This window comes from Ambystoma mexicanum, chromosome 3q (assembly GCF_040938575.1).
Source record: "Ambystoma mexicanum isolate Mex_15411 chromosome 3q, UKY_AmexF1_1, whole genome shotgun sequence".
In the NCBI taxonomy this organism is placed as follows: Eukaryota; Metazoa; Chordata; class Amphibia; order Caudata; family Ambystomatidae; genus Ambystoma; species Ambystoma mexicanum.
The window spans coordinates 163,399,530-163,412,350 of record NC_090926.1 but is presented as its reverse complement, the minus strand read 5'-3'; the positions used below and the strand labels follow the sequence as shown (position 1 = coordinate 163,412,350).

General features: G+C 42.2%; 1 protein-coding gene across 3 annotated transcripts in view; it reads right to left on the bottom strand.

Moving 5' to 3' along the window:
* LOC138582269 (uncharacterized) overlaps positions 1-12,821 on the bottom strand; it is a 239,628-nt gene that overhangs the window by 191,054 nt on the left and 35,753 nt on the right. For 2 of the 3 annotated variants that reach the window (XM_069653404.1, XM_069653400.1), the window contains exon 1: positions 3,030-3,160. The exons of the other annotated variant lie outside the window; for it this stretch is intronic. The gene's annotated coding sequence lies outside the window, so the exon portion shown is untranslated. Of the gene's footprint in view, positions 1-3,029; positions 3,161-12,821 lie in introns of those variants that run through there. 3 annotated transcript variants of the gene reach the window in all.

Sequence of the window (12,821 nt, the reverse complement as noted above, 5' to 3'; positions counted from 1 at the left end):
CCTTACGTGTGATCATTCTCACTGCAGATGGGAGTGGGAACCCTGGCAAGCTCATGCAGCCCATCTGGTAAACAAATGTTGTGAGCACACAAGATTCCTCAATTTTTTGTAAAGGGGGCTGTGGTATATGAGGAAGGATACATCAAACAAGCGAGTACATTAACCACTAGCTACCCACCTCTAACACACCCAAGGGGAAGGCTACTTATCAGAAAATATCCTCACAGTGGAATTTTCATACAATTCTGTCTACCACCACGGTCAAAAAGTTATCTTAAACATATTTTAATCAATATTTACTTCAAACATAACAGTAAAAACAACATAAAAAGCCATATACAGTGTTCATCATTTACGAAAGCCGTAATGGACAAGATGGAGAGAAAACAACACTTCACACTTATGGCTGTAGTTCACATCACAATGTTTACAATCTATCAACATTGGGTATTCAGCGTGATGTTAGTAATAGTGTGACTGAATCACATAACTATTATACACAAATATGGTATAATGGCGTCTACAATCTGATGTGTATTCTGGGGCAAAGGGCAGCACTGTTGCAGTCAAAGGCTCGTCAGTAGTGTCCCAGGACCCGTCTTCAGGACGCAGTGAGTTAAGAGGGCGGTTACACTGTCACCATGACGCATATGTAGCAGTGTAGTCACTTACACAGTGAATAAAAAATTGAAGCAAATATAAGATTTACTCAATACCAGTAAAAACCTTTGTATCCGTGGTGTGAGTGTAATACAGAGAAGTAGCCAATTCGCTAACCTTATGGTGATTTCTTTTGGTGTGATGAGTGAGGCGATTGCATTCGTCAATCTTATAATGGCGGCCGACAAGTCCGCCCATCTACTTGGAGATGTATACACCAGGGTTCCTGATCATTACGAAGAGCAGGAAATGCAAAGTAGAAGAAATACAATTCCTCAAAACAGGAGCCAGATGGCTCACAAAATCATTTCTAAAGATTATTAAATACATGAATATAATACATATTGTGGGACAAACCTCCCATACATAATTCTTCTATACCGCCAGCATAATAAATATATTTATTTTCGTCCAAATCAGCACATATAAGTTAGACGGCAACAAAGCAAAATGTATGTCAATGGCAATATCCACACTTGGATTCACACAATGTAAGCAAAATAGAGTACAGAGAAGTCTAACACACACATACAATGTAAAGTGAAAAGGTTCCAAAGTGCAAAAGTGCAGAAGTGCTTAATAAAGTGTCTCTAATATGAAGTGCATCAGTGCGTTACAAATGACACAGTGAAAAGTGGACGATGCATACGGTGTGCAATCACATGCATGGCACACAAACAATATGATAATCAAACCAGGTGCATCTACTTGGCAACAGTCCTATGTGCAGCTGTCTTTCAAGGCTACTTAGTTGAGATTTAAGTTACACGACTCTCTCCCAGGAATTTCGAATAGCAAAATAACTAGGATGAAAATGCCACATTTTTTTAGTCCAATCTTTCGACCTTTCTTTGCCTTTTTTGCAAATAGAGAGGGGGTGGGGTGAGGGAATAGTTGAGGATAGGGGGAATGTTGGGAGCAAGCGGGGGTCTCCCCCACATTAAAGAAACAAGAATGGAAAAAAGTTGAAAAATTCAAATTAATACAAAACTCGGCCTTTTCAGCCTTGCTATTTTTTATTCTGAATTTTCGCGTAGATTCATATAATGTAAGCTTATCAAATGAACTCTTGCTTGCGCATCTGCACTTTTTTGAAAATGTGGTCTTACTGTGAAGTGTCTGTTAATTACACCAGGTCTGGCACCTGCATTTATAGCAACCACAAATATATACAATAAAGTCATTTACAATGAAATGACCTAACAGCCAATTCAATTGAGGTCTATTTCAAAACACTATCATTAGCCCGCAACTGTCTGGCAAACAAAGCCCATAAATACTTAAACTGTAAGTTCAGCAGGACCCAATCACACAGACCCCCACCAGAGCCGCCCAGGTGAACCAAATACTGGTACCAAGATGCTAATTAGAAAAAACAAGGGGTAAGAGTTTCCCAGTCTTAGCATCTAAACACTGGAATTCACTGCCAACTAACATCAGAAATAAGAGTCCCTACTGACCGTCCGAAAAAAACTAAAATCCTCGTTATTGTCAGACAAATAATAAACATCCAAATACTAGATACTGTTCCCCTTCCACTATGGTCTTCTTTTTTTGCACTTAACCTTAATCTCCCTCTGTTAACCGCTTTATCTACTCTGTCAACCAAAGGTACATCACCTGTATCTTGATATGTAAATACTACGACTGCCAATATTATTACTGGTTGTAAACTTGTAAACCTAATTGTTAACAATTTTACTGTATCCACCATGTCAATACAAAATGAAACTACCTGTACTTCAATTCTAAACTGTAAAATGTGCGCCCAGATACCTTTGGGCTAGGAGCGCTATATACATATATAAATAAATAAATAAATAAAATTGTCCCTCACGGGCCAATGTCTGAAGAGATCGGGGTCTCGCTTAAACAGCGTCATAAACTCGGAGTTGTGAACCACAATGTTTACACACCAATTAGTTTGCCACCTAAGATCAGTACATTATACAGAGCTGACCAATACAACATGTTGCGCTTCATCATTCATTCAGTCACTCACGTTTCCTATTTCAAACACTTCACACAGTCTCCAGCTGCCATCCTGCCCACTTACCTCAGAGGAGGTAACACTGGCAGAGAGACTAGCAAAAAACAGCACACAGACGGGCAGCTGATCAACCCACCGAGCTATCCATGCAGGGATGGACTGACCTATAGGGAACTCTGGAGATTTCCCACTAGGCCTCTGTACCCTTGGCCTCTTCTGCGTGGTAACCTACTTTAAGTCCACATTTTCTCACACGAAAACGGTTGGGCCACTTTGAACATTATTTCCAGGCCCTATTTTGATTGCCACTCCACCCCTGATCCTATGCCTGTTAGCTTTCTAGCCAATGCCCGTGAGTGGAGGGAGAACAGCGCCTTACCCCCTTCCGTGCCCGCCTCTCCTTTCTTGCTCGCCTCTGTCGGATTTTATCTGGTTACTCAGGAGATGAAGGCTTCCTGTATTTTGCGAGTTCTGGCCGAAACCAAGTGTGACTTCCTTCCTGGAAGAAAGCGCGTTACCTTTGCCCAGAAGGGGAAGTTCCCAAGCGTGTTGGCGGGGCCTAGTGAAACTCACTGGCAGACAGCAGCAGAACCGGAAGCAGAGTGCCTGGCTGTGCTGTGGGTGATAGTCAAGCAGACTGGGGACCCCCCCAGCCCCCACCCCTTCCCACAGGTCTCTTGGTATGAGTAATATAGTCTGTGCAGTTTTCATGGGGCGCATGACGACGCTTGCAGGTTCCATGCATGGTGAATAAGAGTGCTTCAGGGTAGAGCCTGAGCGGGCAAGGCCCACCCAAAATCTGTAAATGTCCACTCTAAATGGCCTCTAGGCCTTTTGCAGACAGTATCGGCCTCAGCGCTAGTTACCTTTCACAGGGGCTAGATGTGTAACTGACTTTGACCTAGCCCTTTGTCTGATGTGACAATGGCACAGGGCGCTGCAGTAGGACTAGTCTGTCTACCAGGACACACACCTCCCCCTCCCCCCGTCCCCAATAAACCAGCCAGCCCCCAGCAAACAGCACCCATGGAATGGACTGTGCTTGGCTCTCAGAGCAACCTCTGCAAATTGCCAACGCATTTATTGTAAATAGACTATGGGAGTTAATGGGGATGTTGACAACTATTTTGTTTTGTAATGATCATGCCAACGTTTCAGGCGGTGTCAGCCAGGTTTTTTGTAATCACAAATACAAGTTTTGACACCTTGAAATGTCCAGCACTGTTTTTGTTTCCCATTTTCTCCTTGTGGCTGCCTTCTGATGAAGACGCCAATTGAACTTTGAAAACTTTTGCCATATCAGCATATTATTATGAGTTGGTCCAATGAAACTCCTGCACACTTACATCTAGTCTCCAAGCGTTGTTCACACCTCTGACACCAATATCTATTCCCTCCTTCCTCTCTGCTAATGCATCTGCTCACTACTTTTCCTCTGAAATCTCTAAAGTGCATGACACCACTGCATCCCTCCCCCCTCTGTCAGGGCCATCTTAATCATTTTTGGGGCCCGGGGCATGGACACCTTTTGGGACCCCCTCCACCAGACCAAAGGAATTAAGGGATATAGAATATCTAGTGCGCCCACCCCAACGTCACGATCACAACCCAGAGCTTGATATGGTGCCTTGCAGTGATCAAAATAGGCATGGATACTCCTTTTCAATCTCCTTACCCTCTTCATTCTTGTAATCAAAATAATAAACAAGTAGCATTTAAAGGGCAACATTAGCAGCCTACGACGAGGGTACTTGGGTGCTAGCATAGACAGGGCACTTTTAATCAATAGCAACCACAAGGAAGGTACACCAGCCATAGTGTACATGCAGGATACAGATCGTAGGAAAAAAAGTGCAAAAAAGTGCACTCACATTACCTGCCTCGCAGAATGCAAAAAGTGCTCAAGCGCGGATACCGTGGATTCGGAAGCAAGGAGAAAACTACACATAGCATATATAGTGGATGAAGATTAGAAGCTACCAGGAATGTGTCCGTATTCAGAAAGACTGAGATTAGAAGAGGGACATGGTTTTCAAGCAGTATTACCATTGGAGCGCAAATAAAGAAGTGGTTGTGGTGTGCAATATATCAATATATCAATGCTCACTAATAGAGTAAGCAACACTATATATAGCCAGTGAAACTATGAACAAGTATTTTTTAAAGATTCAATTTTGAAAGGTTTAGGTACTTGCAATTTATGACAGGTGGGGAAATACAAGATTAAATTAGAGACCCAGAATCACACATTGGTTAGGTGGTGAAGCTGGGATTCGCACCCACTCTGCAATTTCTGCACTTTACAACTTTCTTTTGTAGTTCTTACTCCGAACTAAAATAATCCCATTTTATACAACTGACTTGGCAAATATACAAATCACATAACCCAAAATTAAAATGTTTATAAGCAAAACGTTATAGAAGCATATTATACAAAATGGAAATGATTCTAGCTTCAATGTCTTCATCATCAAGGAAAGTTTATACGTACCAGCATGCTAACTGATGTGATGTTAAAAGATTTCATATAGGTTCTCATTTGTATTTCAAAGGTTTAAATACACATCAAACACAGGATTGTACAAAGGTTATTTATAAACTTGAAAAAAAAATGTGTGCAATGGTATTTAAAAACATTCAGAACAACCTTGGGATTATACAAAAAAGCAAACCGTTTTGTTATCACATAAGCAGACCTTAAAATATGCTTGCCAGAAGCCTGCAATATCATATCTGCTCTCTCCTGTCTAGAACTCCTTCCACTCAAATGGCCTACATAATAGGAAAGATCAGGTATTTGGTAAACAATTCCACCAGTATGTGAAAAGGAAAACCTTTCCATAGAAGGCAGCACAGTAATGTCAGTGATATAAGATTTGTTTAGGATCACTGTATCGTCTGCTGGCAAAGCCAGGATCCAAGCATGAATGCTTTGGTTCCACAGTCTGGAATTTGGATACATAAACACCTCTCTGGAATAACACTTTATTGTCATCATTGGAGGTCCCTGCATAGGTTTTACAACTCCCCATCTGAACAAACCAATTTCTAGAATTTCACCATACTGACTCTATGTTAGTTTCTATAGCACCCTCTATCTGCTGCAGGCACATTGGTGATGAGAAAACCTGGAGTGATAAAAAACAAAGTACATATACATGCACGAATAACAACTTCATACATTGGAAATGCTGAGTCAGCCTTGTTGGAATTTGGTTTTGTAATCTTACATATGAACGCAGATATCTGCAGTGAGTGCTTAACCCACTGAGCTATCCTCTGAACCACGGGGGCACTCATATTTACCAATATCCATTTCAAATATGGCTATTGCACATGATCAATATAATCTCCACAGAAAAGTGAGAATGCTACAGGTGTTGTACAACACAAACTTTGTATATACCACAAGAAACATAGAATTAGAGGATGAAAAGATCAGAGCAGAATGTACTTGTCAACAGCAGATTGGCAATAGGTTTAGAGCCTCTCGCAGCACACAATAAAAATCCTGAGGTGTGATATTTAAATGTGGTGACTAATGGGAGCTGACTTTTATTTAATAAGCCAGACTTCTGGGGGCCCCGTCCAAGGTAGGGGCCCGGGGCAAGTGCCCCTCTTGCCCTCCCATAAAGACGTCTCTGCCCTCTGTACCCTCAACCTCCTTTTGTCTGCCACCACCCCCTTAACTCTACCTTGACTGCTTCTCCCCTAACCCTTCTGTCAAATTAACATCCATCCTTTGCAGCCCCGACCCAGCTTGTACTCCTATCGACCCATTTGCTCCTGAAATGGCAAAACACTTACTCCCAATCGCCTGCCCTTGTTTCTCTGATCTCTTTAAGCTCTCCCTCTCCCCACTAGACCCTTCCCTGCCTTCTCCAAACCTGCATCTGTTCTACCCTATTTGAAGAAACCCTCATGCTTGCCCAAATATCCCGGCAAACTATCATTTGCTTTCTCTCCTATCTCATTATTCTCAGGTACTTGAAGGGCCTGGTCTTCAACCAGATCAATGAATACCACCAGGATAATGGCCTTGGAGATCCACTTCAATATGTTTTCCGTAGTAAGCACTCCACCCAAACAACACTCAAGCATGCCTTCAACTTTCTCTCTCATGCCCACCACTTCAAACTCTCAACTGTACTCAGCTTTTTGACCTCTCTGCTGCTTCCGACACTGTTGTCCACTCCACTTGCCTCCTCAGTTTCCAGGGTCTTGGGTTTCACAAATCTGCTCTTGCCTGAATTGCCTCATACCTGGAAGGTTGTTTCTTTAAAGTTTGCTGGAGCAGGGAAACCACTGACCCCACCAATCTCCCTGTCAGCAACCCCAAAGGATCAGTCCTTGGACCTCTGCTCTTCATCCTCTATACCTCTGCACTAGGTACATTAATTGCATCCCTGAGTTTCACCGGCACCTCTTTTCTGACAACAATCAAATCTCTTTCTCCTTTCCTGCCATCAACCCAGCCATCTCCAAAGGTATTACCAGCTGTCCCAATGAAGTTTATCACTGGATGGCTCTCATCTGTGTCATGTTGAACTCTTTGAAAATGGAAGACATATTTCCCCAGACTTCAAACACCATCCTTTCCCTCCCTTCTCCTATCTCCTTCTTGCAAGACTTTGCTCACTCTCCAAGGCTCATAGCCTTGGTGGCCATTTTGATTTTGACTGCTAATTAAAATAATTGATCACAACTAAGACTGGGTGAAATCTCCCTCAACTCCCTTTGCAAATCTCCGTGGGCTCAATCACTGGACCTGGGTCAATCCACAGGAGAATGCTGAAGAATTGCATCATCGGAATTTCTCCCACCAGTTCGGAAGAGGTTCCGGCAGCATGCGATGATTCAGCGGAGAGCATCATTGTGTTGTCAGAGGCCGATATTCTCATGTTCTCATCTGGCTTCAGGGAAGTTCTTAGGCAGAAAACGAAATGATACGCTTATATAAAGGACCAGCAACTTACTGTTTCCTTGTTGGGGATGATTTCGGCTGCTGGACTGATCGACATGAGGAGTTGGAGAAATAGAGATATTTTGAGGGCTTAGGCAGAATTTCTTTTTCCATTGCGGACAGTGTGTTGAAATGGTGTGTCCAAGCCAGCCTTTTAAGACGAGGTAGCAATACTTTGAGATGGATGGAGATGCAGAATATACACAAACATCAATAATCAAACTGACTCAGTAAGTTGGCAAAGTGCATCTGTTTTAATATAAAACAGTGAGCACAACGAACATCACCAAACTCGCTCGATCTTCACACTCGATGCATTTCATAAAAAACCCAACATTTATAGTTAAGACTCATCATCATTGACGTCAACCTACGTTGCAAATTACAAAAACCTACATGGGAAGGTGAAAGGCTTACAGGGAACTTCTAGGTATGCGTTCCATACTTGTCAGGGAAAGTGATTGGATTTCTAACATCAGGTGGGCCAACTAAGCCCTCCTCTAGTGCAGGTTTCTACAAACGTCATCAAATACAGGATGTCCCATTGGTTATACAAACTATCAGGCTCTCTATTACATGGCCCTCTATAATTGGTTGGCACCCTCAAACCCCTCTGTAATATTCCACCTATGTAAGCAGCATGCAGGCTGGCATCCAGGTGTTGGAGGGCTGGTCATAAAAATAGCTTCCCACCAATTAGCCTTTCATCTATCATCACTCTTGCAGCCTGCTAGTCAATTAAGGTTTTCAACTTGGCCTTCGAAATGTTCTCTGTGCTGGAGAATATGAGTGAGTATAGGCATACTCTGTCTTCTTGGTTTGATACAGCTCGTCCCAATGTCTATGTTCATCTGACCACATGACTGCAGACAACGTTTCAGAGTCTTTCTGCATTTAAAATACTATTAAATGATGAACCTCTAACTTCTTCGATGTTCTCGCTTCTCACTTAAGACGGGAGTTTTGTTCTTTTCACATGTTCTGTAACCACTGCTCGAACATTCAGGCCCACATTGGCCTTGACCTCCTGGTCTTGGGCCAACCAAGCCTTTCTTTGATTCACCTCCATGGTTCAGTTTTCAATTTCGAACCGCGACACACTGAAAAAGCTTTCCTGCTTACAGGATCCAGCTCTGCTAAAGTATGTTGTGGAATCATTCACAGTCAATACATTTCCTATGAATATACCTTGTCGCATCACCGCAATCTATCCACTACATAGTCAGCCTTTAAGAATACTTCTTGCGTTACTGCATCTGTACAATTGTAAAATTACTTGATATCTTCTTCATTATTTCTGAAAGCATGAACATCTTCATCTCGAAATGTTGCTCAACTTTAACACCTCATCTTTAGAACCTATTGAATATTCATGTTCTCTCGTCTCTGCATCTCTTCTGGGTGCATCAGCTCTTCTTCTTCTTGACGTTACCAATCTTCTCTTTTGCTCGGTTTTCACACTTCCTCTTGGATTTCATTCAAATGGCCATCATATTGTCATAAATGCATGTATGGCTTCCTCAATGGGAACCTTACTTTCAAGATTCTCTTTGGTATAGGTATTTTCACTGGTAGTGCATGTGTCTCACACTCTGGTTCCCAACATATAGGCAGCATGGAGAGGAGCCTTGGGTGGGAGTACTTGGCTCCACCTCTACACTCCTCCCTCTGGGTGATTCATCGACCACTCTCTCATCAGTCTTCATATCTAGACATCCTGGTCTGAAGAAATGCTTCTTTGGGACCCATATCTTTATGACTCCCTTCAGGCATCCTGCTTAATTCACATGCTCATCAGTACTGCAGGACATAAGCATGGACTGCAGTAGATCCACTTTCCCACATACTTCTTGTGGTTCTTTGGGTACAGGAACTTCGTTCCCTCAGGTGCATGAATGCTGGGCTTCACGTAGTCTCTGATTCCTTCATCTGTCAGCTCTTTAGTTTTCCATCCTGATTCAACATCAATCATGATCTTCATTCCTACACTTTTCTTTGCAGTCTTCTTGCATTGTAAGAATATTATCCTGATCACACAAAATTCAAGCAATACCATCACTACCAGGGCTCCAAAGAACTTGAATATATCTGCCATCCATTGTGTACCCCATGAGAATATTGATCCAAACCAACTGTCATCAACAATGTCTTCCACTTTGTCTATCATCTGGACGTGTAACTTCGTCAGCATCGATATGACCTCTGTCAAGCTGCCATTCTCATCATCATGAGAAGGTATGGATGTGCACCATGATTCTCCAATTTTGGCACAAACACCTCCATCCATAGCTGTAATCATTCCAGGACATATATATTCTGAAGAGTCATCAGTCGTATGGCTCTCAGCTCTTCCTTGATAGCATTGAATCCATTTATAGTAGTGTTAATCATCTGCAACAATTACCATCTGGTTATTTGTAACCACTTAGTATTTGCATCTGTCTGGATTCTGCGCATGGAAATTATCGTGAATATCGATGAAGTCTTACTAAACAATCTGTGTTCATATGGGATAGAATCAATTGACTTGCATGAAAAATAGTTCTCTCTCTTCCTCCGATACAGGAGTTCAGAAGATCTCTTCTTCCTCAGGTGAGCATCTGCTTTCAGGAACTCACCAATGTTCAGGTCACTTTTATGAATTACCAATGCTGGAACATGGACATTCACTATAGAACATAGTCCTCCCCAATCCTTGGGTAGCTTCATATAAGCTCTCGATCCACAAGTCCAGTAGTGATGCATTATCACTGCTGTTCCTGCTCCCATTTTGCAGACATCAACTGTAGTCTTGCACCCTACATTAGCTCCCATGTGTTTTTCCCTTTTCTCTGGAAGCACACTGTCATATTTATCAACAGGATCACTGTCATTGAACCTGATTCATCTTCAACCTACGTTAGTCATTTGGCATACTTGGCCCATGGTTTAGAACACTCATTGTCTATTTTCTCTACTTCTCGTATACATTTATCTTTCAGCAGGTGGGGTGTGCATGACACCAGCCCTTCTTCCCATCCTTTTCTAGATTGTACTTTTCCATAGATTAACAGCTGAGCTCGTTCCCAGCTTCCAAGCTATTTCCTCCTTCTCAGAACAGTTCAGCCTCTTCATTTCTTCAATGATTACCTCATCTTGTCCTGCAGCAGGATACACAAGCATTTCGTGTTTCCATTTAGACTCATTTTCCATCTGTGTGGTCTTGATATAATCATCCTGGAATGGAAATGACCATTTCGCTCCCCATCGCAGAGTAGCCTGACTCCCTTGAAACTGGCCTCTTGCCATGCATGCTGCAAAGTGAATGAGACATCTGCCATCATTCTCTGGGATTTCTTTAACAATGAAAGTTTGGGCTGCAGTTGTAACATAAGGTATGAGAGCAGAAACATAGCAACTCTCAATAGATAGATGTCTCTATCCCACCTCTTTCATGTGCTGATACCATATATTGTTCCGCAAATGTGCTGTGCTATCTAGATAATCATTCAATTCATGATCATCCTCCCTTGAACTTCTCTTAGGTCTCCTTCTTGCCTCATGAGCTTCTATAATCATCTCATGAAGTATATCGCATAATTCCTTCTCACTGCGAGAATCACTGGGACATTTGTCAGTGAAATCAGTGTCTTTACATGTGCTTCTGCTGTAGAAACAATCACATAATGTCTCTTCCTATTGGCATAATACGAAGGTATCCAAGAATCATAAAAAACTTGCAATGCCGACCTCCCCCCAAAGAGAAGCCTAGACCTATCTGTCACAGGACTAGGCGCTTTCATATGTACCACTGGAGTAGGGACAATCACATAAGGCCTTTGCTGCTTTTTTAATTGCCACATTTGTACCCTCCTGCTGATATACAGGAACTACTGCCTTGTTTGGATCTACATAATAGACAGTATGTACTGTGAAAGTAAGAAGAATGATAATGAACATGATGCATGTATATATTATGTACTAGTATGTCCATTTTATACAACAATAGCTCCTTGCATGTCGTGGTGCTCTCTCATTGTTTGCCTCATTGCTGTTGCCCTCAATGTTGCCCATAGTGCTTATGATTACTTTTAAGGAAGGAAAAACCAACTTTTTAATCGGGCAATCTCATGAAATTTTCTGGCAACTATTGGATCTGCTCCACAAGCTCCACAAGCAACTGGATGATTGCAGGACGGTTGATAGGATTCCAAATGAATACAAAAGTGTTACCTTTGTGCCAAACTAAATGAGGATGTGCTTCCAGTAAAGAGTAAAAGACCAAGGCCAGTAAGTTGTGAATATCATCACTAAATACACTCATCCATGCGTTCAACGAGATCTGTCAGGCAATAAACAGATCTGCCTGCAAATTTCATGTTTCAGCCAATTTATCAGAGGTTGATTTCTAGGATCCCTCAGAAATATGCGAGCATTGGATTGTCATCCAACAAGATAAGGATGCTATTCAATCAAGAAATAAAAGACCATTCTAAGCAGTTTGTGTGTGTCTTTGTCAGACAGGACCATCTGTAATTACTGTACTATATTCAGTTGACTGTAGGATTTGCTCTATGATAGCTGTGAGCAGTCTCCTCACGATTGGACCATTTTTAGGATCTTGCAAAAATATGTGTATGTCAACAGTTCTCCCAACCAATGAGGCATATGCATGAAGAATGAAGAGGAAAACAGCAAGAATGATCTTATGAACATTGCCATTAGGCACCACAATGGGCGCCTCCAAAGGGAAACCAGTGAGAAAGGCATCGGAGAACTGCTCCCTTTTCCAATCGTCAAAGATGAACTCCAGGTCTGGCATTTCTTTTTCCTTCAAGACTTCAATACGTCTCAGTCCAATGTTAGCAAGCTCCTGTGGCTCAAGAACAAAATCTTTTTTTCACACCTTGCTTAGCAGCTACACAGAGTGTCTTGAACAAACCTCAGTCAAATGATCTTGTTATCTGTTTACTGGACATTCTCGGTGTCCTTCTTCCTCGTCATTGATCTAGTCTGCACATGCTGAACGTCTTCTCCGTGGCTTGCTTCTGAATGGGGTGGGGGTGAAGCAGTCTCGCCGGTGTAGATCTTCAAGTCGCCGAGGAATATCCCAAGTGCGTGTGCCTAAGACCTTCACTGCCGATGGTGTGACGTCCTCTATGATAAAAGGACCATTAAATCTGGGTTGATACCATTTGCGGACAAAGTTTCTGATCAGAATTTGATCTC